The sequence below is a fragment of the Oratosquilla oratoria genome, unplaced genomic scaffold, assembly GCF_046742065.1.
Source record: "Oratosquilla oratoria isolate Oo_2021 unplaced genomic scaffold, ASM4674206v1 SCAFFOLD50, whole genome shotgun sequence".
Taxonomy (NCBI): domain Eukaryota; kingdom Metazoa; phylum Arthropoda; class Malacostraca; order Stomatopoda; family Squillidae; genus Oratosquilla; species Oratosquilla oratoria.
The window spans coordinates 1,795,329-1,815,472 of NW_027467714.1; the positions used below are offsets into that span (position 1 = coordinate 1,795,329).

Consider the following 20,144-nt stretch of genomic DNA (forward strand, 5'->3'; position numbering starts at 1 on the left):
TTATGGTCAGGTGCGCTTTATGTAAGGACGGGGAATAGCAAATTACGGGTGCGCCTTATGGTACGAAGCACCTTATGGTCCGAAAAATACGGTACTCAGAGAAAGTTATTCAGGTTGGAAGGTGATTAGTGTTCTGCAAGGATCTGTATTGGCTCCAATAATGTTTGCTATTTATGTGAATGACATGGATGATGATATGGAATGTTACACGAGCTTCTTTGCAAATGACGCTAAATTTGAGGAAATTAAAACCCAAAATGGATTGCGATTCACTACAGAGAGACCTGAATAAGGTTTGGAAGTGGAGTCAGAAATGGGAAGTGGACTTCAAGAAGTGTAGCATAATGGAGTTCGGAAAAAGAAAAAACACAATATCAAGACAATATAGAATTGGAACTAAGGAGGTAAAGAAAGTGGGATCTATAACTTGCTAAGATCAATAAAAGTGGCATTTACCTATTTGGATGAAGAAATTATTAACCACTTCACTACGGGACTTAAATCTCGCGGGCAGCAGCCAATGCCAGCCGTACGTGTCGTAATAATACTCGCATCATAAAATATAATCACGGCTTATATCGATCGTTCTCTTTTTCACCCGTGAATTTTGAAAACCACAGAGAATGGGATTTAGAGCAGATTAGGGAGAATGTAAAAACACAGGGGCGACTACAATAAATATAATCAAGACGCCGATATGGCAGCGTCGCGAATCCACTTGCTCCTCATGACGCCTACGTGTGCGGCACCGTATGGAAGGGGTTAAAAAAATATTAGTAACACTGATAAGGCCTAGACTAGAATATGCTGCAATATTGTGGTCACCTAGTACCAAAGAATATAAAGAAAATTGAAAGAATCCATAAAGGAACCACAAAAATGGCTACAACACTTTCAAACTTGTCATATGAAGAGAGACTGGCTTAATTTGAATTACCAACTTTGGAGCAAAGAAGAGAGGCAACCTACTGACCATCTATTGAATCATGAAAGGCACAGAAATACTCGATAGAAAGGACTTGTTAAATTGGGACAAGAGAAACACAAGAGAACATGGAAAGAAACTCAAAAAACAATAGTTATAGAAGAGATCTGAAGAAGAACAGTTTTCCACACAGAGTGGTGGATAGAATAGATTACAATACATTAATAGGAAATAGTGACCATGTACTAATAGAATTCGAAAGAGCAAATGGACCTAAGACGAAATGAGAAACAGAATAGGAAGACCAATGCATAACAAAATGAATTTTGAGAAACTTAAAAAAATTCTTTCATAATGCAAACTGGGAAAAATTCCTAAAGGAAGAAACAAAGATGGAATATACTAAAAGAAATTTATGAGGGAGTAAACAAATATGTACCACAACAAAAGCAAGAAAGAGTATACATAAACTGGTACAACAAAAAATGTAGTGAAGCTAAGGATAAAAAAGACAAAGCTTGGAAAAAATGGAAAAAAAAAAAAAGCAATTGGCAAACATACATCAAACTAAGAAACGATTATGTAAAAATACGCAGAAATGAGAAACTATGAAAAAGAAATAATAGAAAAATGCAAGGAACATCTTATAACTATTTTACAGGAATGTAAATGGTAAACTAAAAACAAACAAAAAATAGAAAACTATGCCAGGGAAATTATGCATATACAGAAGAACAAGAAATGGCAGAAATTATGAGTGTTCATTTCAAATCGGTATTCACAATTAAGAACTTAACCCCTTCCATACGGTGCCACACACGTAGGCGTCATGGGGAGCAAGTGGATTCGCGACGCTGCCATATCGGCGTCTTGATTATATTTATTATAGTCGCACCTGTGTTTTTACATTCTCTCAAATGTGCCCTGAATCCCATTCTCTGTGGTTTTCAAAATTTGCGGGTGAAAGAGAGAACGATCGATATAAGCGGTGACTATATTTTATGATGCGAGTATTATTACGACACGTCGTACGGCTGGCATTGGCTGCTGCCCACGAGATTTAAGTTCCGTACTGAAGTGGTTAACTGTGAGGTAACAGAGAGACAGAAATCCCTCCCAATGAAGGAAATAACTGTAACAGAAGGAAATCAGCGACCAAATAAAAAACCTTGATGTAAAAAAAAATCACATGGTCCGGATGGAATTGCAAATTGGATACTGAAAGTATGCATTGAGGAGTTAACAGATAAAATATACAATATAATCAAATACTCGCTCAAAGAAGGAAAGGTACCACAAGACTGGAATAATGCAAATATTTTACCAAAGAAGGAAATGAGGAAAATCCAACTAACTACAGACTGGTCTCCCTCACAAGCACAGTAGCAAAAATATGTGAAAAAGTTATCAAAAGAAGATGGGTTTAAACATCTGGAAGAAAAAACTATACTGAATCCAAATCAATTTGGATTTAGACAAGGAAGATCTTGTACAACAAACCTGATCTGCTTCTATTCGAGACTAATAGAAATAATACATGAGAGGGGAGGATGGGCAGACTGCCTATCTAGACCTAAAACAGCACTTGATAAGGTACTACACAAAAATCTAATAAGAAAAATAGAATCAATAGGTGGCATCAGAGGAAAATTATTAGAATGGTTGGAAGACTTCCTGACTGGGAGAAAAATGAGGATAGTAATTGGAGATAAATACTCGAAAGGGGAAGAAATGACAAGTGGTGTCCTGTAAGGTTTGGTACTGGCTCCAATCATGTTTGCCAAATATATAAACGACATGGATGAAGGAATAGTGTTATATGAATTTCTTTGTAGATGATACAAAAATACTAAAGTAAGAACATAGGAGGATTGTGAATCATTACAGTTAGACCTGGACAAAATCTGGATATGGACTCATAAGTGGGAAGTGAACTTCAATATCAAGAAATGTAGTATAATGGAGTTTGGAAAAAGTAAAAACAGAATATCAAGAAATTATAAAATTGGTGAAGAAATAAAAAAGTGAACTCGGAAAGAGACCTTGGAGTAACAATCAGCAAAGACATGACACTGGACAAACATATCAATAAAATAGTCGGAGAAACCTTCAACCTATTAAGGTCAAGGAAACTGGCATTTGACTACTTGGATGAAGAAATTATCAAAAAAATATTAGTTACACTAATAAGACCAAAACTGGAGTATGCAGCAACACTATGGACACCCAGTGCTAAAAAGATTATAAAGAATTTAGAAAGAATAGTTATGTTAACTATAACTATTCTTTCTAATTTCTAAATTTTGAAAGTAATAAAAAGATGTTTTGGAAGGAAGTTAAAAGAGGAAGAGGAGGCGAATCAAGTAGAGAAGAAAAGGTAAAAGGTGCAGATGGAGAGATGATAATGGAAGAGAAAGCAGTGAGAAAAAGGTGGGCAGAGTATTTTAGGGATTTGCTAAATGTAAAGGAGGATAGGGAGGGAAAGGTAGTTGCAGTGGGAAGTGCTAAGAAAATGAGAGTAATGAGAGAGGAAAATGGAGGAGAAATAGGGAAGGATGAAGTGAAAGCAGCTGTTAAGATGATGAGAGCAGGTAAGGCACCTGGGTTGGATGGATGCCATGCGGAATGTCTGAAGAAAGGAGGTACAGTTATGGTGGACTGGCTGGTGAGCTTATTTAATGTGAGCATTAAGGGTGAGAAACTGGAGGAAGAGGATAGTTTCAGATACTTGGGTGCGAATGTGACAGGAAAGGGAGGAGTGGGGGTGGAGGTAGAATGTAGATTGAGAGAAGCGAGTAAATGCCTTGGTGCATTAAAAAGTGTAATGAGAAATAGACATCTGGGAATGGATGCTAAGAGGAGGTTATATGAATGAGTGATTGTACCAACAGCAATGTATGGGGCAGAAACATGGAACATGAGAGAGGAAGAGAGAAGGAGTTTGAATGTGTTTGAGATGAAATGTCTGAGAAGTATGATAGGGGTTACTAGGCTAGATAGAGTGAGAAATGAGGAGGTGAGGAGGAGAACAGGGGTGGAAAAGGAACTGGGAGATAGGGTTGATGAAAGAGTATTAGGATGGTTTGTTCACATAGAAAGAATGAGTGAAGAAAGATTAATAAAAGAGGTGTGGAAGGCAGAGGTGGAAGGAGTGAATATGATGGGGCATCCTAGGATGAGATGGATGGATGGGGTGAAAGGGGCTTTACAAAAGAGAGGAATGTCTGTAGAGGAAGGATGGGAGAGGACAGAAGATAGGGGTGAATGGAGAAGGGTTGTGTATAGATGATGCTGTGATGCATGAGGGGGAGTGGGTGGGGGATGGGGGGTGAGGAAGTATATATGAGAAAAAATTTGATGCAGTCTGAAAGTATTTCTCCCCCATCTTCTCCTTTCCTGCATAAGGGGACGGAGAGGGGGGGGTCGCCGAATTTATGAAGCGGCCTTGCTGTGGATGTACTGTGTCTTGCGACACTGCTTCTGACCCAGGGCGGTGGGCAGGGTGCAGGGATGACCCGTCATCCAGGAGGTGCTCAGATGAGAGGAAGGGTGGGAGTGGTGTGGAGTGTATTTAGGGATGAAATGGGTGGGAGTGTTTTTATGCCTTTCCCTTTTTGGCTACCTCCCTTGAAAGTGGGAAAAAGCCTTGGTATATGTATGTATGTATGTACCTGCGTGACCCCCATACTCTGTAAACTGGCTTCATCATATTTTCTATGGTTATCAAAATTCACGGGTGAAAGAGAAAACGATTAATACAGCGGTGACTTTATTTTTTATAATGCGAGTATTATGATGCAACATCGTATGTCTGGCAGCTAATGCTGCCCGCGAAATTTTGGCCCATATTGAAGGGGTTAACATACAAAGATTGTCCAATTTGGTATTACCAACGCTGGAGCAAAGAAGAGAAAGAGGAGATCTACTGACTACAGAATCATGAAAGGAATGGAAATCCTTGACAGGAATGATTTACTAAAATGGGACAATGGAAAAGCAAGAGGTCACGAAAAGAAACTCAAAAAGGATAACTATAGAAGAGATCTGAAAAAAGCTTCCCACACAGAGTACATACCTGGAATAGTTTAGATAAAGAAACAGTGTGTGCAAACACTATTCAAGATTTTAAGAAAACACTTGATGCTGAAAGATACAAAGACGGGTCACCACGATCATAGCTCCCTTCCCTATAATACAACTAGATAAATAATTGGAACAAACTGGATGAAACAAAAGTTGTGGTGATTGGTTTGACAATGGCAACATCACCACTGGTTGATACTAATTGATACTAGTTTTCTTCATCGCATTGTGCACAGGGCCCCTTTTCGAGCCATAAACACAATTTCTGTCTTGTTGAGGTCGCCTTTCCGTAATGGACTCGTGACCTCCTCTGACCCCGAATGAACCGAGCCCTGTCTGAGGAAGGCAAGGATGTTTATGAAAAGGCATGTGTCCCATTGGCTAGTAGTATACAGAGAGAATCGTAGTCAATCATAATTTGTTGTTGTTGTTGTTCCCTAGACTGTCTGTCCGAGCAGTCCCGTCTCCCCAAGGAATGCTACAGCCGAAACTGGGTTTTCCCACAAATCCTTTATAGAGTGTATGTTGTGTTGTTTGCGTGCATGATTGTGTATAATGCAGTCTTCCACTATGTGTTGTATGGTATGGGGTGAAGTGTTACATCCTGGGCAGCTGTTCACAATGCAGTCATCCAGCCTCATTCTTGTAGCTTAGAAGTGCTGGGTGGTGGCCGCATCGCAGTCTGGCCAAGTGGACTCTGTCCTTTCGTGGGAGAGAGGATTCAGAAGGGTGGATATCAGGGGGTCTGGCATGCAGCAGTGTGTTGTCTTTCAGTGTGTTAATGGAGCGGTGAGTGATATGATTATGAATATGTTTCCGGAGGCTGGTATTTGGTGGTTGTGGAGGAAGAGAAGAGAGTATTTGTGTGTAATAAAGGTCTTTGGGTGTTGTTTTAATGTTTCTTGGTGTGTGTGTGTGTTCTGCTATGTAGTGTAGCGGGTGTGATGTGTTTGTGGTGGCTGCGGCAAGTGTTTGTGTGCCTCTCATGTCGAGGTGGTCCTTGACTTTGAGGACTTTTGTTTCATGGTGTAAATGGTCTGTTGGTGTTGTATTTGTGCAGCCTGTAATTGTTTTAGGGCTTTGTTTTGTATGTTTTGAAGGGTGTTGTGGTGTGTCTCACTGAGATTAGGAGCCCATGCAGGACTCGCATAATTCAACACTGAGCGTATGCATTGTTTGTATATTGTTATATTAGTTTCTTTGTTTTGTCCAAATGTCGTTCCAGTGATTGACTTAGGTGCGTTAAGTCTAGGTGTGCATTTGTTTTTTATGTTTGTGATGTGTTGTTTGAAAGACATGGATGTATCGTATGTTACACCAAGAATTTTCGATGTGTTTGTGTGTGGTATTAGAGTGTTGTTGATGTAGAGATGAGGTATGTATTTGTGTTCTATTGTCCAGTTGGTGAGAAGTGTTGCTGTAGATTTGGTTGGAGCTATTTTGAGTCTGTTTGTGACGAACCATGTGTTGAGTGTATCAAGGTATGGCTGGATTATTTCCGCAGCTTTGTCTGTGTTACGATGTGTGCATGTGATTATTATGTCGTCTGCGTAGGAAGAGATTTGTATTTCTGAGTTGTCTGGTGTGGGTAAGTCATGCATGTATAGATTAAATAGTGTGGGGGATAGAACAGGAGGAGCCTATATCATCCAGAGGTTTCCTCCTGGCCAGCAATAGAGTAAAATTCAGTCTTCTCTAATACATACATATACCAAGGCTTCTTCCCCCTTACAAGGGAGGTAGCCAAAAAGTAAAAGGCACAAAATCATTCCCACCCATTCCATCCCTGAATACACTCCACACTCCTCCACCCTCCCTCCTATCTTAGCACCTCCTGGATGACGGGCCATCCCTGCACCCCGTCCACCGCCCCGGGCCAGAAGCAGTGCTGTAAGACACAGCACATCCACAGCAAGGCCGCCCCACCAAATCGGCGACACAACGCATCCCTGACGAAGTCCCACCCCCACCTCAAACCACCCACCCTCTCCACTTCCAATCCTGACACAAGCTCCACCACCCTCACAAAAGCTCTTGACAGCTCCCAGGAGCCCTCCTCCCATCCCGCACAACTGCAAAACCCCCCACAGTGCCCCCCTGTCCACCCCGTCGTAAGCCCCCTCCAGATCCACAAAAGCCAAAAAAAAAAAAAAAAAACATCCCTCCCCCTCCCACAGCTCTTCTCTAATACTCAAAATTATTCCGTTTAAAGCTAGTTGAAGGGTTTAAATGTAAAAGTTCTTGAAAAGTTAAAGTCAAGTCAGTTTCTAAGCTATTACCACAGAGTCAAGTTCAGTTCTACCAGTGCATGAAGAAAGTGTAGTAAATCCAAAAGCTAAGTATTTGTTTGTCGAGCGCTCTGAGATTAGCTGTCTCAGTTGGAACTGCAACCAGGATGTTCATATAAAGTCTGTACAATTAAATCTTTTAGTCCAGCCTCCCACACCTGTACACTCACACAGTCATTCACTATCTAATTTGAATTTGAAATAGTATAACAAATAAAAGTCACATATTTAGGAAACAGTCTCATTCACCACCAAATTTGAGTGATAATTACATATACTTACATTTGTTTGTGATTCCTTGATTTAACCATTTTGGCCACAGCTACCACCTACTTATATTTATTAGAAATCAAGGTGCACAACATTGTGAGTGCAAAAACCTTTACAAATTTAGAGATGACCTATTAAAATGGGACAAAAAGAAACAAGAGGACACGCAAAGAAATTGAAGAAAGACAGTTACAGAAGAGACCTGAAAAAGAACAGTTTCCCACACAGAGTGATTGATGTCTGGAATGGGCTGAACAGTGAAACAGTAAATGCCAGAACTATACATGAGTTCAAAACTAAACTGGACATGGAGAGATACGAAAACAGGTCACAACGAGCATAGCTCCCGTCCTGTAAAATACAACTAGGTAAATACAGTAGACATTGCGAGATACAAAGATAGGACACCACAAGCGTAGCTTCCCATAAAATACAACAAGGTAAATACATTTAAGCTTCTCCCTTCTGCCTCCCTCAAATTCCAAGTTTGCCCATATGGTGTCATGGGCATAATCACCCGTTTCTTTAGTCTTCTTTTTGCATTCATACCCAGATACCTATTTCATATGATAAATTTCACTTCCTCCAGACTTCTACCTACTTCTACTGCTTTGCAATTTATCTCTAACAATCACTCCTTATTTCCCTGCTACATGTGACCTTAGTTATTCACTTCCTCCACTTTCTCCTGAGCTGCAAATCACTGCCAACCCCTCCCCTCTCCCTCTCCTTCATCATCTTACTTTTGCCCTCATTTACTTTCAGCTTTCTCCTCACACATCTTCCCAACTTCTGCCAATAGCCGCTTCAGACCTCTCTGACCCAGTCACAAATGCAGTGTCACTGGCATCCACAGATTGACTGACCTCCAACTTCTTTCCAATTACTTGCTTCAAACCAATGCCCATTACCCCTAGGTTAACTTCCCATAGCACCTCATCCATGTTCACATTGAAAAACCACAATTACAAATTCCAGGCACAGCCTCACCTTTAACTCGAACCATTCAATTTTTCCACTCCCTAGTGCAAGCTCCACTTTTCATGTAAAACCTTGTGACTACCCTTTTCAGCCTTCTTCCTATTCCATACATCTGCAGCAATCACACAATGCCTTCCTGTCAACCTTGTTATATTCTGCCAATCTTTAAAACCCCAAAAGACTTGCCAAAAAATTCTTTCATACCGGTATCTGTCTTACTACAAAAATGTGATTTATATACCTTCCTTTCCTAAATCCACACTGTTCCTCCTCAATTACTCCCTCTGTTCCCCTTCTAATACTCTAAATCAGGGGGTCGACAAATAGCCAAGGGGTAGAGAGGGGGTCAGTAGATTGCTAGGGGGTCGATGAAACCATCCAAGGGGTCAAAAGGGGGTCAGTAGATTGCTATGGGGGTCAAAAGGGGTCAGTAAATTGCTACGGGGTCAAAAGGGGTCAGTAAATTACTATGGGGTCGAAAAGCAGTCTTTAACCACTTCCATACAGTGACGCCTACATAGGCGGCATGAGGAGCAAGTGGGTACTCGATGATGCCGAAGTCGCCATCTTGATTATATTTATTGTAGTCGTACCTACGTAATTTCCACTCTATAAACTGGTTTCATCAATTTTCTATGGTTACCAAAATACACTGGTGAAAGAGAACGAACAATTGAGCACTGACTTTATTTTCTATAATGCGATTATTATGACGCAACATTGCACGTTGGGCAGCTAATGCTGCCAGACGTGCGATGTGCCCCAGAGTGAAGAGGTTAAAATTAAATGGTTAGCATGAAATGATCCTGTTCTCTTCATGTACTGAAAGTGTGAGAATAATCAACCAACCAATATCTAAACTTAAAAGAAAACCCATGTCAGTTCACCGAGTTGAAAATCCTCCCCATTCTGTGTATGTTGGGAGAATCTCACATACACACGACCACATTGTGAATGAACATCAAGATGTCGAGCTTGTGTAATATCATTGGCTTGAATATCACTTATAGTAATATAATAAAGAATATATAATATCACTCAAAGCTATTGGTAAATTATAAATATTTATTTTAAAACACTTATGTTTATTTACCTAGTTGGATTATACAGGAAGGGAGCTATGCTCGTGGTGATCTTTGCATCTCTCAGCATCAAGTTTTTTCTTAAAATCTTGAATAGTGTTTGCACACACTGTTTCTTTGTCCAATTTGTTCCAGGTATTTGACTCTGTATGTGAAGCTATTTTTTTTTTTTCAGATCTCTTCTGTAATTATATTTTTTTAGTTTCTTTTTATGTCCTCTTGTTTTTCCATTGTCACATTTAGGACAGGTAGGGGATGTGTAGATCAGATTTTGGTGGTAAGACAGATATGTGAGAAAGCTATAGGAAAAGGTAAGGATGTTTTTTGGGCTTTTATGAATCTGGAAAAGGCTTAAAACAGGGCAGACAGGAAGGCACTGTGGGAGGTACTGCAGATAAATGGGATAGTAGGAAAGAAGAGCAGTCAAGAGTTTTTACGAGAGTAATAGAGCTTGCGTTAGGATTAGAAATGGAGAGAGTGAATGGCTGTTCAATCTTTACATGGATGGGGTGGTGCGAGAGGTGAATGCAAGGGTAGTGGGTTAGGGGTTGGAGATGATTAAAGAAAACAGAGAAAAGTGGGAGGTGAGCTAGCTGTTGTTTGCTGACGACACTGTGCTTGTAGCAGGATCAGAGGAGGGATTGAGGAAGTTAGTGACAGAGTTTGAGAGGTGTGTGAAAGAAGGAAGCTCAAGATAAATGTGGGCAAAAGTAAGGTGATGAGATGTACAAGACGAGAGAGTGACAGTAGGCTGGAAGTGAGCATTAAGGGTGAGAAACTGGAGGAAGTGGATAGTTTCAGATACTTGGGTGCGAATGTGACAGGAAAGGGAGGAGTGGGAGTGGAGGTAGAATGTAGATGAAGAGAAGCGAGTAAATGCCTTGGTGCATTAAAAAGTGTAATGAGAAATAGACATCTGGGAATGGATGCTAAGAGGAGGTTATATGAATGAGTGATTGTGCCAACAGAAATGTATGGGGGAGAAACATGGAACATAAGAGAGGAAGAGAGAAGGAGTTTGAATGTGTTTGAGATGAAATGTCCGAGAAGTATGATAGGGGTTACTAGGCTGGATAGAGTGAGAAATGAGGAGGTGAGGAGAACAGGGGTGGAAAGGGAACTGGGAGATAGAGTTGATGAAAGAGTATTAGGATGGTTTGGACACATAGAAAGAATGAGTGAAGAAAGATTAGTAAAAGAGGTGTGGAAGGCAGAGGTGGAAGGAGTGAATATGAGGGGGCATCCTAGGATGAGATGGAGGATGGGGTGAAAGGGGCTTTACAAAAGAGAGGAATGTCTGTAGAGGAAGGATGGGAGAGGACAGAAGATAGGGGTGAATGGAGAAGGGTTGTGTATAGATGAGGCTGTGATGTATGAGGGGGAGTGGGTGGGGGATGGGGGGTGAGGAAGTATGTATGAGAAAAAATTTGACGCAGCCCGAAGGGATTTCTCCCCGTCTTCTCCTTTTCTGCATGAGGGGACGGAGAGGGGGGGTCGCTAAATTTATGAAGCGGCCTTGCTGTGGATGTGCTGTGTCTTGCGACACTGTTTCTGACCCAGGGCAGTGGACAGGATGCAGGGATTACCCGTCATCCAGGAGGTGCTAAGATAGGAGGGAGGGAGGAGGGCGGACGGGAGTGGAATATATGGGAAATGAAACGGGTGGGAGTGATTTCTATGCCTTTTTCTTTTTGGCTACCCCCCGTGTAAGGGGGAAAAAGCCTTTGGTATATGTATGTGTGTATTCTTATCTAAGATTCCCATTCCTTTCATAATTCTATAGATAGTAGGTCTCCTCTTTCCCTTCTTTGTTCCAGAGATGGTAATTCTAATTTGGACAGTCTTTGTTCATATGTCATTTTGGAAAGAGTTGGTGCCAGTTTTGTTGTTGCTCTTTGTATTCTTTCTAACTTCTTTATATTATTTTTGGTACTGGGTGTCCATAGTGTTGCCGCGTACTCGAGTTTTGGTCTCATTAGTGTAGTAAAAAATTATCATTTCTTCATCCAAATAAAATGCCACTTTTATTGACCTCAATAAACTGTAGGTTTCTCTGACTATTTCATTAATATGTTTGTCAGGTGTCATGTCTTTCCTGATCATTACTCCAAGGTCTTTTACCGTGTTTACTTTTTTGACCTCTTCACCAATTTTATAATCTCTCGATATTCTGTTTTTACTTTTTCCAGATTCCATTATACTACATTTCTTGATATTGAATTTCACTTCCTACTTTTGAATACATTTCCAGATCTTGTCCAAGTCTTGTTGTAATGATTTGCAATCCTCCTCTGTTCTTACTTTCTTTAGTATTTTTGCATCGTCTACAAAGAAATTTATATAGCACTCTACTCCTTCATCCATATCATTTTTGTATATGGCAAACATGCTCTGGGCCAGTACTGATCCCTGCAGGACACCACTTATCATTTCTTCCCAACTTGAGAATTTATGTCTAATTACTACTCTCATTTTCCTCCCAGTCAGGAACTCTTTCATCCATTCCAATACTTTTCCTCTGATGCCACCTATTGACTCTATTTTCCTTATTAGTTTCTTGTGTGGTACCTTGTCAAATGCCTTCTGTAGGTCCAGATAGGCACAGTCTGCCCAACCGTTTCTCTCTTGTATTATATCTATTAACCTCGAGTAGAAGCAGAAGCAGTAAGTTTGGGAGTGTAAGTGGGAGGTTATCAAGAGTGAAGAGAGGGTGAGGGAGAGAAGGGGTGGCTATACTAGTAAGTGAAGAGATAGGTAAACGTGTAGTGGAGTGGAAGGAGGTTTCCTCAAGGATAATGTGGATGAAGGTGAAACTGGGAAAGGAGATGTGGGTTTTTGTAAGTGCATATGGGCCTGGTAGTGAGAAGAGTGTAGAAGAAAGGGAGGCTTTTTGGATAGATTTAAATGAGTACATAGAGGGATTTGGGAGAAACGTCAATGTAATAGTACTGGGAGACCTTAATGCTAGGGTAGGAAATGAACCAACTGATGGAGTGGTTGGGAAATGTGAAGTTCCAGGAAAGAATCGTAGTGGAGAGTTGATGGTGGAGATGTGTATAGAAAGAGTTGATGATAGCAAATACAGTGTTTCGGAAGAAAGCATATGTACACATGGGAGAGGGTGATGGATGGAAGGGTGGTAGATAGAGCGTTAATGGATTACGTAGTGGTAGATAGGAGTATAACAGGAAGAGTTAAGGATGTACATGTGCTAAGGGGAGAGGTGGGGGAATATCAGATCATTTTTTGGTGGAAGGTAAGTTGAGAGTGGAGGATAGATGAAGATAGAGGAAAAGCACAAAAGGTAGGGAGGTGCTTAGAGTGAACTACTTAAATGAAAAGGAAAAGGAGAAGGAATACAAGAAGAAGCTGAGAGAGGAGTGGGAGGGAGTGAAGGATAGAGTAGAGCTAGGAGTGGAGGAGGAATGGGGATGGTTCAAGGAGGGAGTCACAAAGTGTGCAAAGATAGTATGTGGAACAAGAAGGATGGGAGGAAATAGAAGGAAGGGTAGTCAATGGTGGGATGAGGAAATAAAGAAGCTTGTAGAAGAGAAGAAGCGAGCTTTCACAGATAGGTTACAAAAGAGGACGAGAAAGTCATACGAGAGGTACAAAGAAAAGAAAAGAGAGGTAAAGCACAAGGTAAAGGAGGCAAAGAGGAGAGCAGTTGTGAAATGGGTTAAGCATATGACAGAAAATTTTGAAAGTAATAAAAAGATGTTTTGGAAAGAAATTAAGAGAGAAAGAGGAGGCAAATCAAGTAGAGAAAAAAAGGTAAAAGGTGCAGATGGAGAGATGATAATGGAAGAGAAGGCAGTAAGGGGAAGATGGGCTGAGTATTTTGGGGAGTTGCTAAATGTGAAGGAGAATAGGGAGGGAAAGATAGTTGCAGTGGGAAATCCTAAGAAAATGACCGTGATGAGTGAGGAAAATGGAGGAGAAATAAGGAAGGATGAAGTGAAGGCAGTTGTTAAGATGATGAAAGCAGGTAAGGCACCTGATCTGGATGGATGCCATGCAGAATGTCTAAAAAAAAAAAAAGGAGGTCCAGTGATGGTGGACTGGCCGGTGAGGCTATTTAATGTTTGCTGGAGAGAGGGTAGAGTGCTGGAGAGAGGGTAGAGTGCCGGAGAACTGGAGGAGTGCCTGTATAGTTCCTCTTTACAAGGGAAAAGGGGACAAGTGTGAATGTAGTAGTTTCAGAGGGATTAGCTTGTTGAGTGTAGTTGGGAAGGCTTATGGGAGGATCTTGATTGAGAGGATTAGGACAGGAACAGAGGGAGTAATTGGTGAGGAAGTGTGGATTTAGGATGGGTAGAGGTTGTGTAGATCAGATTTTTGTGGTAAGACAGATATGTGAGAAAGCTATAGGAAAGGGGAAGAATGTTTTTTGGGCTTTTATGGATCTGGAAAAGGCTTACGACAGGGTTGACAGGAAGGCACTGTGGGAGTTTTGCAGATATACGGGATGGGAGGAAAGCTTCTAGGAGCTGTCAAGAGTTTTTACGAGAGTAGTAGAGCATGTATCAGGATTAGAAATGGAGAGAGGGAGTGGTTTGAGGTAAAGGTGGGACTTCGTCAGGGATGCATTATGTCGCCCTGGATGTTCAACTTGTACATGGATGGGGTGGTGTGACAGGTAAATGCAAGGGTGGTGGGTAAGGGATTGGAGATGGTTAAAGAAAATGGAGAAAAGTGGGAGGTGAGCCAGCTGTTGTTTGCGAACGACACTGCGCTTGTGGCAGGATCAGAGGAGGGATTGAGGAAGTTGGTGACAGAGTTTGGGAGAGTTTGTGAAAGAAGAAAGTTGAAGATAAATGTGGGTAAAAGTAAGGTGATGAGATGTACAAGGGGTGAAAGTGGCAGCAGACTGGAAGTAAGCATTAAGGGAGAAGTAAAGCAAAAAGTTAAAGGAAGGAAAGAGGAGAGCAGATGTGAAGTGGGGTAAGAGTATGACAGAAAATTTTGAAAGTAATAAAAAGATCTTTTGGAAAGAAATTAAGAGAGGAAGAGGAGGCGAATCAAGTCAAGAAGAAAAGGTAAAAGGTGCAGATGGAGGGATGATAATGGAAGAGAAGGCAGTAAGTGAAAGATGGGCAGAATATTTTAGGGAGTTGCTAAATGTGAAGGAGGATACGGAGGGAAAGATAGTTGCAGTGGGAAATGCTAAGAAAATGACCGTGATGAGTGAGGAAAATGGAGGAGAAATAAGGAAGGATGAAGTGAAGGCAGTTGTTAAGATGATGAAAGCAGGTAAGGCACCTGATCTGGATGGATGCCATGCAGAATGTCTAAAAAAAAAAGGAGGTACAGTGATGGTGGACTGGCCGGTGAGGTTATTTAATGTTTGTTGGAGAGAGGGCAGAGTGCCGGAGGACTGGAGAAGTGCCTGTATAGTTCCACTTTACAAGGGAAAGGGGGACAAGTGTGAATGTAGTAGTTTCAGAGGGGTTAGCTTGTTAATTGTGGTTGGGAAGGCTTATGGGAGGATCTTGATTGAGAGGATTAGGAGAGGAACAGAGGGAGTAATTGGTGAGGAACAGTGTGGATTTAGGACAGGTAGAGGTTGTGTAGATTAGATCTTTCTGGTAAGACAGATTTGTGAGAAAGCTATAGGAAAGGGGAAGGATTATTTTTGGGCTTTTATGGATCTGGAAAAGGCTTATGATAGGGTAGACAGACAGGCACTGTGGGAGGTTATGCAGATATATGGGATAGGAGGAAAGCTTCTAGGAGCTGTTAAGAGTTTTTATGAGAGTAGTAGAGCTTGTGTCAGGATTAGATATGGAGAGAGTGAGTGGTTCGAGGTAAAGGTGGAACTTCGTCAAGGATGTGTTATGTTGCCCTGGATGTTCAACTTATACATGGATGGGGTAGTGCGACAGGTAAATGCAAGGGTAGTGGGTCAGGGACTGGAGATGGTTAAAGAAAATGGAGAAAAGTGGGAGGTGAGCCAGGTGTTGTTTGCTGACGACACTGCGCTTGTGGCAGGATCGGAGGAGGGACTGAGAAAGTTGGTGACGGTTTGGGAGAGTATGTGATAGAAGAAAGCTAAAGATAAATGTGGGTAAAAGTAAGGTGATGAGATGTACAAGGGGTGAAAGTGGCAGTAGACTGGAAGTGAGCATTAAGGGAGAGCGACAGGAGGAAGTGGATAGTTTTAGATACTTGGGTGCAAATGTGGCAGGAAACGGTGGAGTGAAGGTGGAGGTAGAATGTAGATTGAGAGAAGCGAGTAAATGCCTTGGTGGATTAAAAAGTGTAATGAGAAATAGACATTTGGGATTGGATGCTAAGAGGAGATTGTATGAAGGAGTGATTGTGCCAACAGCACTGTATGGGGCAGAATCATGGAATATAAGAGAGGAAGAGAGGAGTTTGAATGTGTTTGAGATGAGGTGTCTGAGAAGTATGATGGGGGTTACTAGGCTAGAGTGAGAAATGAGGTGGTGAGAAGAAGAACGGGGGGTGGAAAGGGAGTTGGGAGATAGGGTTGATGAAAGAGTATTAGGATGGTTTGGACACATGGAAAGAATGAGTGAAGAAAGACTAGTAAAAGAGGTATGGAAGGCAGATGTGGAGGGAGTGAACATGAGGGGACATCCTAGGATGAGGTGGATGGATGGGGTGAAGAGGGCTTTGGGAAAGAGGGGAATGTCTGTTGAGGAAGGACGGGAGAGGACAGAAGATAGGGGTGAATGGAGAATGGTTGTATATGGATGATGTTGTGATGCATAAGGTGGAATGGGCAGGGGGATGGGGGGTGAGGTAGTATATGTGAGCAAAATTTGACGCAGCCAGAAGGGATTTCTCCGTCTTCTTTTATGCATGGGGGGATGGAGAGGGGGGGTCGCCAATTTAATGAAGCGGCCTTGCTGTGGATGTGCTGTGTCTTGCGACACTGCTTCTGACCCAGGGCAGTGGACAAGGTGCAGGGATGACCCATCATCCAAGAGGTGCTCAGATAAGAGAGAGGGTGGAGGGGTGTGGAGTGTATTCAGGGATGGAATGGGTGGAAATGATTTTATGCCTTTCCTAAAATATTCTGCCCATCTTCCTCTCACTGCCTTCTCTTCCATTATCATCTCTCCATCTGCACCTTTTACCTTTTCTTCTCTACTTGATTCGCCTCCTCTTCCTCTCTTAATTTCTTTCCAAGACATCTTTTTATTACTTTCAAAATTTTCTGTCATACTCTTACCCCATTTCACATCTGCTCTCCTCTTTGCCTCCTTTACCATTTGTTTTAGTTCTCTTTTCTTTTCTTTGTACCTCTCATATGACTCCCTCGTCCTATTTTGTAACCAATCTGTGAAAGCTCGCTTCTTCTCTTCTACAACCTTCTTTGTTTCCTCATCCCACCATTCACTACCCTTTCTTCTATTTCTTCCTGTCCTTCTTGTTCCACACACCATCCTTGCACACTTTTTGGCTCCCTCCTTGAACCATCCCCATTCCTCCTCCACACCTAGCTCTACTCTATCCTTCACTCCCTCCCACTCCTCTCTCAGCTTCTTTTCGTACTCCTTCTCCTTTTCCTTTTCATTCAAAGAGTTCACTCTAAGAACCTCCCTACCTTTTGTCCCTTTCCTCTTTCTCCATCTATCCTCCACTCTCAACTTACCTTTCAACAAAAAATTATCTGATATTCCCCCACCCTCTCCCCTTAGCACATGTACATCCTTAACTCTTCCTATCATAATCCTATTTACCACTACATAATTCATTAACGCTCTATCTACCACCCTTCCCTCCACCACCCTCTCCCATGTGTACTTATGCTTGACTTTCTTCCGAAACACTGTATTTGCTATCAACAACTCTCTTTCTAGACACATTTCCACCATCAACTCTCCACTACGATTCTTTCCTGGAACTCCACATTTCCCAACCACTCCATCGATTGGACCATTTCCTACCCTAGCATTAAGGTCTCCCAGTACTATTACATTGACATTTCTTCCTAAATCCTCTATGCACTCATCTAAATCTATCCAAAAGGCCTCTCTTCTACACTCTTCTCACTGCCAGGCCCATATGCACTTACAAAGACCCACATCTCCTTTCCCAGTTTCACCTTTATCCACATTATCCTTGAGGAAACCTCCTTCCACTCCACTCCACGTTTACCTATCTCTTCACTTACTAGCCACCCCTTCCCTCCCTCGCCCTCTCTTCACTCCTGATAACCTCCCACTTACACTTCCAAACTTACACCCACCCTTCCCTTTCAACTTAGTTTCACTCAAAGCCAACACATCCATCTTTCTTCTCACAAACATACTACCTATCTCTTCCCTTTTACTCTCATCTGTACCACATCCACGCACATTAAAAGACCCAAACCTTAGGGCGATGGTCTGAAAACTCCCAGACCATCTTATGCCTTTACTTTTTCGTTTAGGAATGTCCCCTGTGGGGCTACAAGGAGAAGGATGCCTAGTCCCAATCCCCGTCCCTTTCTTCTCGCCTCTTATGATCCAAGTGGGAATACTTGGTGGCAGTATTCTTTTCCCCCGCCATAGGGAATTCCCCCACAGCAGAAAAAGAAACCTCAGAGAAATGGTACCGGACAGCAACAAGGGGTTGGGGGACAGCATAATGGAGGGACAGTCGTAGTATAAAAGTGTCATCATTTCTCTATGAACAGAGTTTTCCTCTATCATAGACAAAATGATGTGTGGCTCTGGTCCGTTGGGGCGCCCCATATAGACCCTTAAGTATCAACTGCATGCTACTTTGCCACAATAACAAGCAGCCAATACCCCATGATGATAATAACTATAATAATAATATTACTAGCATTAATAACAATAACAACACCAATAATAATATTAAACCGACATAATTCATGAATTAATAGTTTGGGGGTCTATAGAAAAACTTAAACTTTACTAGGGTGTTGATGAGCTGAAAAGTTTGGAACCCCTGCTCTAAATTAACACGCTCCCATATGCTTTTGCAACTGCACTTCACAGACTGACCCCTCTCATTCATATTTGTCCCCCCCCCCTCTTTTCTGTACTGGAGCTACACAAGCCCTCCCCAGGTCCTCTAGCACATCAATTTCAATGCAACTGTTGCTCCCTTCATCTGACAATCCATGTAACAACCACTTAACCAAGGTGCTTTACCAGCTTGCATCACTAACAATGCTCCTTCCCTATAGACCTATAATTTTCTTCTCTCGTTACATTTTTCTGGTATCTACCACAGCCAAAATCAATGCTTCCCAAACCTCCACACTCAACATACCTCTGAAATAATGTACACATTATCACCTTTACTTTGACAAACTTGAGAGTCTGCACCTTTTGTCTTCTCCGACTAACCCCCCCTCACACTTTTTTTTTTTTTTTTATTCTGTCACAATCCTACCCATTTGATATCTGCTCTTCTCTTTCTCTCCCTAATTTTGCATTTTGCTCCTCCTCTCTATTTGTCCTCTCATATGAATCTACATAACAAATCCTCATAATCATATTTGTTTCTCTTTCACCAGTGCTTTTACTTCTTCATCCCACCATTTGTTTTCTTTCCTGGTCCTTCCCACATACCATCTCTGTGCACTGTATCAGATCCTCTTTTCAACATACCCAATCTCTGTGCACTGTATCAGATCCTCTTTTCAACATACCCACTCTTCTCTTTCTGTTTTATCTCTCACTACCTCCCATACTTCTCTGAACTCCTCCTTGTATTTTTTACCTTCTCATTTAACTTCCTTATTCAGAGTTCTATTTTCCTCCATTCTCAATTTTCCTTCTACCACATAATGATCTGAGAATCCCCTGCTCCCTCCCCTGAATTCATCCAATCCTCCTTTTGGATACCATTACATAGTCTATTAAAGCCCTATCAAGCACTCTTTCTCACATATATTCATGCTTGTCTCTCTTCTTAAGCCCTGTGCTATCAACTCCCTTTCTGAACACATCTCCAATATGGTAATCTGACACCCCATGCCTCTCTACTACTCCATCTTTCAGCTCAATGCCCACAAGCATTGAGCTCCCTTAGCAACACTATATTCACATTCCTCTGAATACTATCCTCTTTACTTTCCTCACTACCAGGTTATACACTCATAAAACCCCGTATCTCCCATCCTAATTTCAACTCCACCCACATTATACTTAAAGACACTTCCTTCAATTCCACTACATACTTATCTATCTCATCACCTATCACCAATGCCATTCCTCCTCTCCCTTGCCCACTTGTCACTTCTAACACTCTCCCCACCACATTCCCAAACTCAAACTCACCCCTCCCTTTCAACTATGTCACTCAATTATATCATATCCATTTTTCTTCTCACAAACATTATACTAACCTCTCACTTTTTACTCTCATCTGTGCCATATCCAAACACATATAATGACCCAAATACTAGGATTATGGCTAAGGTCTCCCCAGACTCACTTAGTCATCTTTCACCACATGCATGAAAATAAATTGGAAAAATCCTTTTTCTCCTACCACAGGGTGAAAACTATTCATCACAAAAAATAA

At 41.6% G+C, this 20,144-nt stretch overlaps 1 protein-coding gene across 2 annotated transcripts in view; it reads right to left on the minus strand.

The window, feature by feature from the left end:
• Window positions 1-20,144, minus strand: part of Cul1 (cullin 1) — a 398,967-nt gene that overhangs the window by 160,429 nt on the left and 218,394 nt on the right. The window lies entirely within an intron of this gene.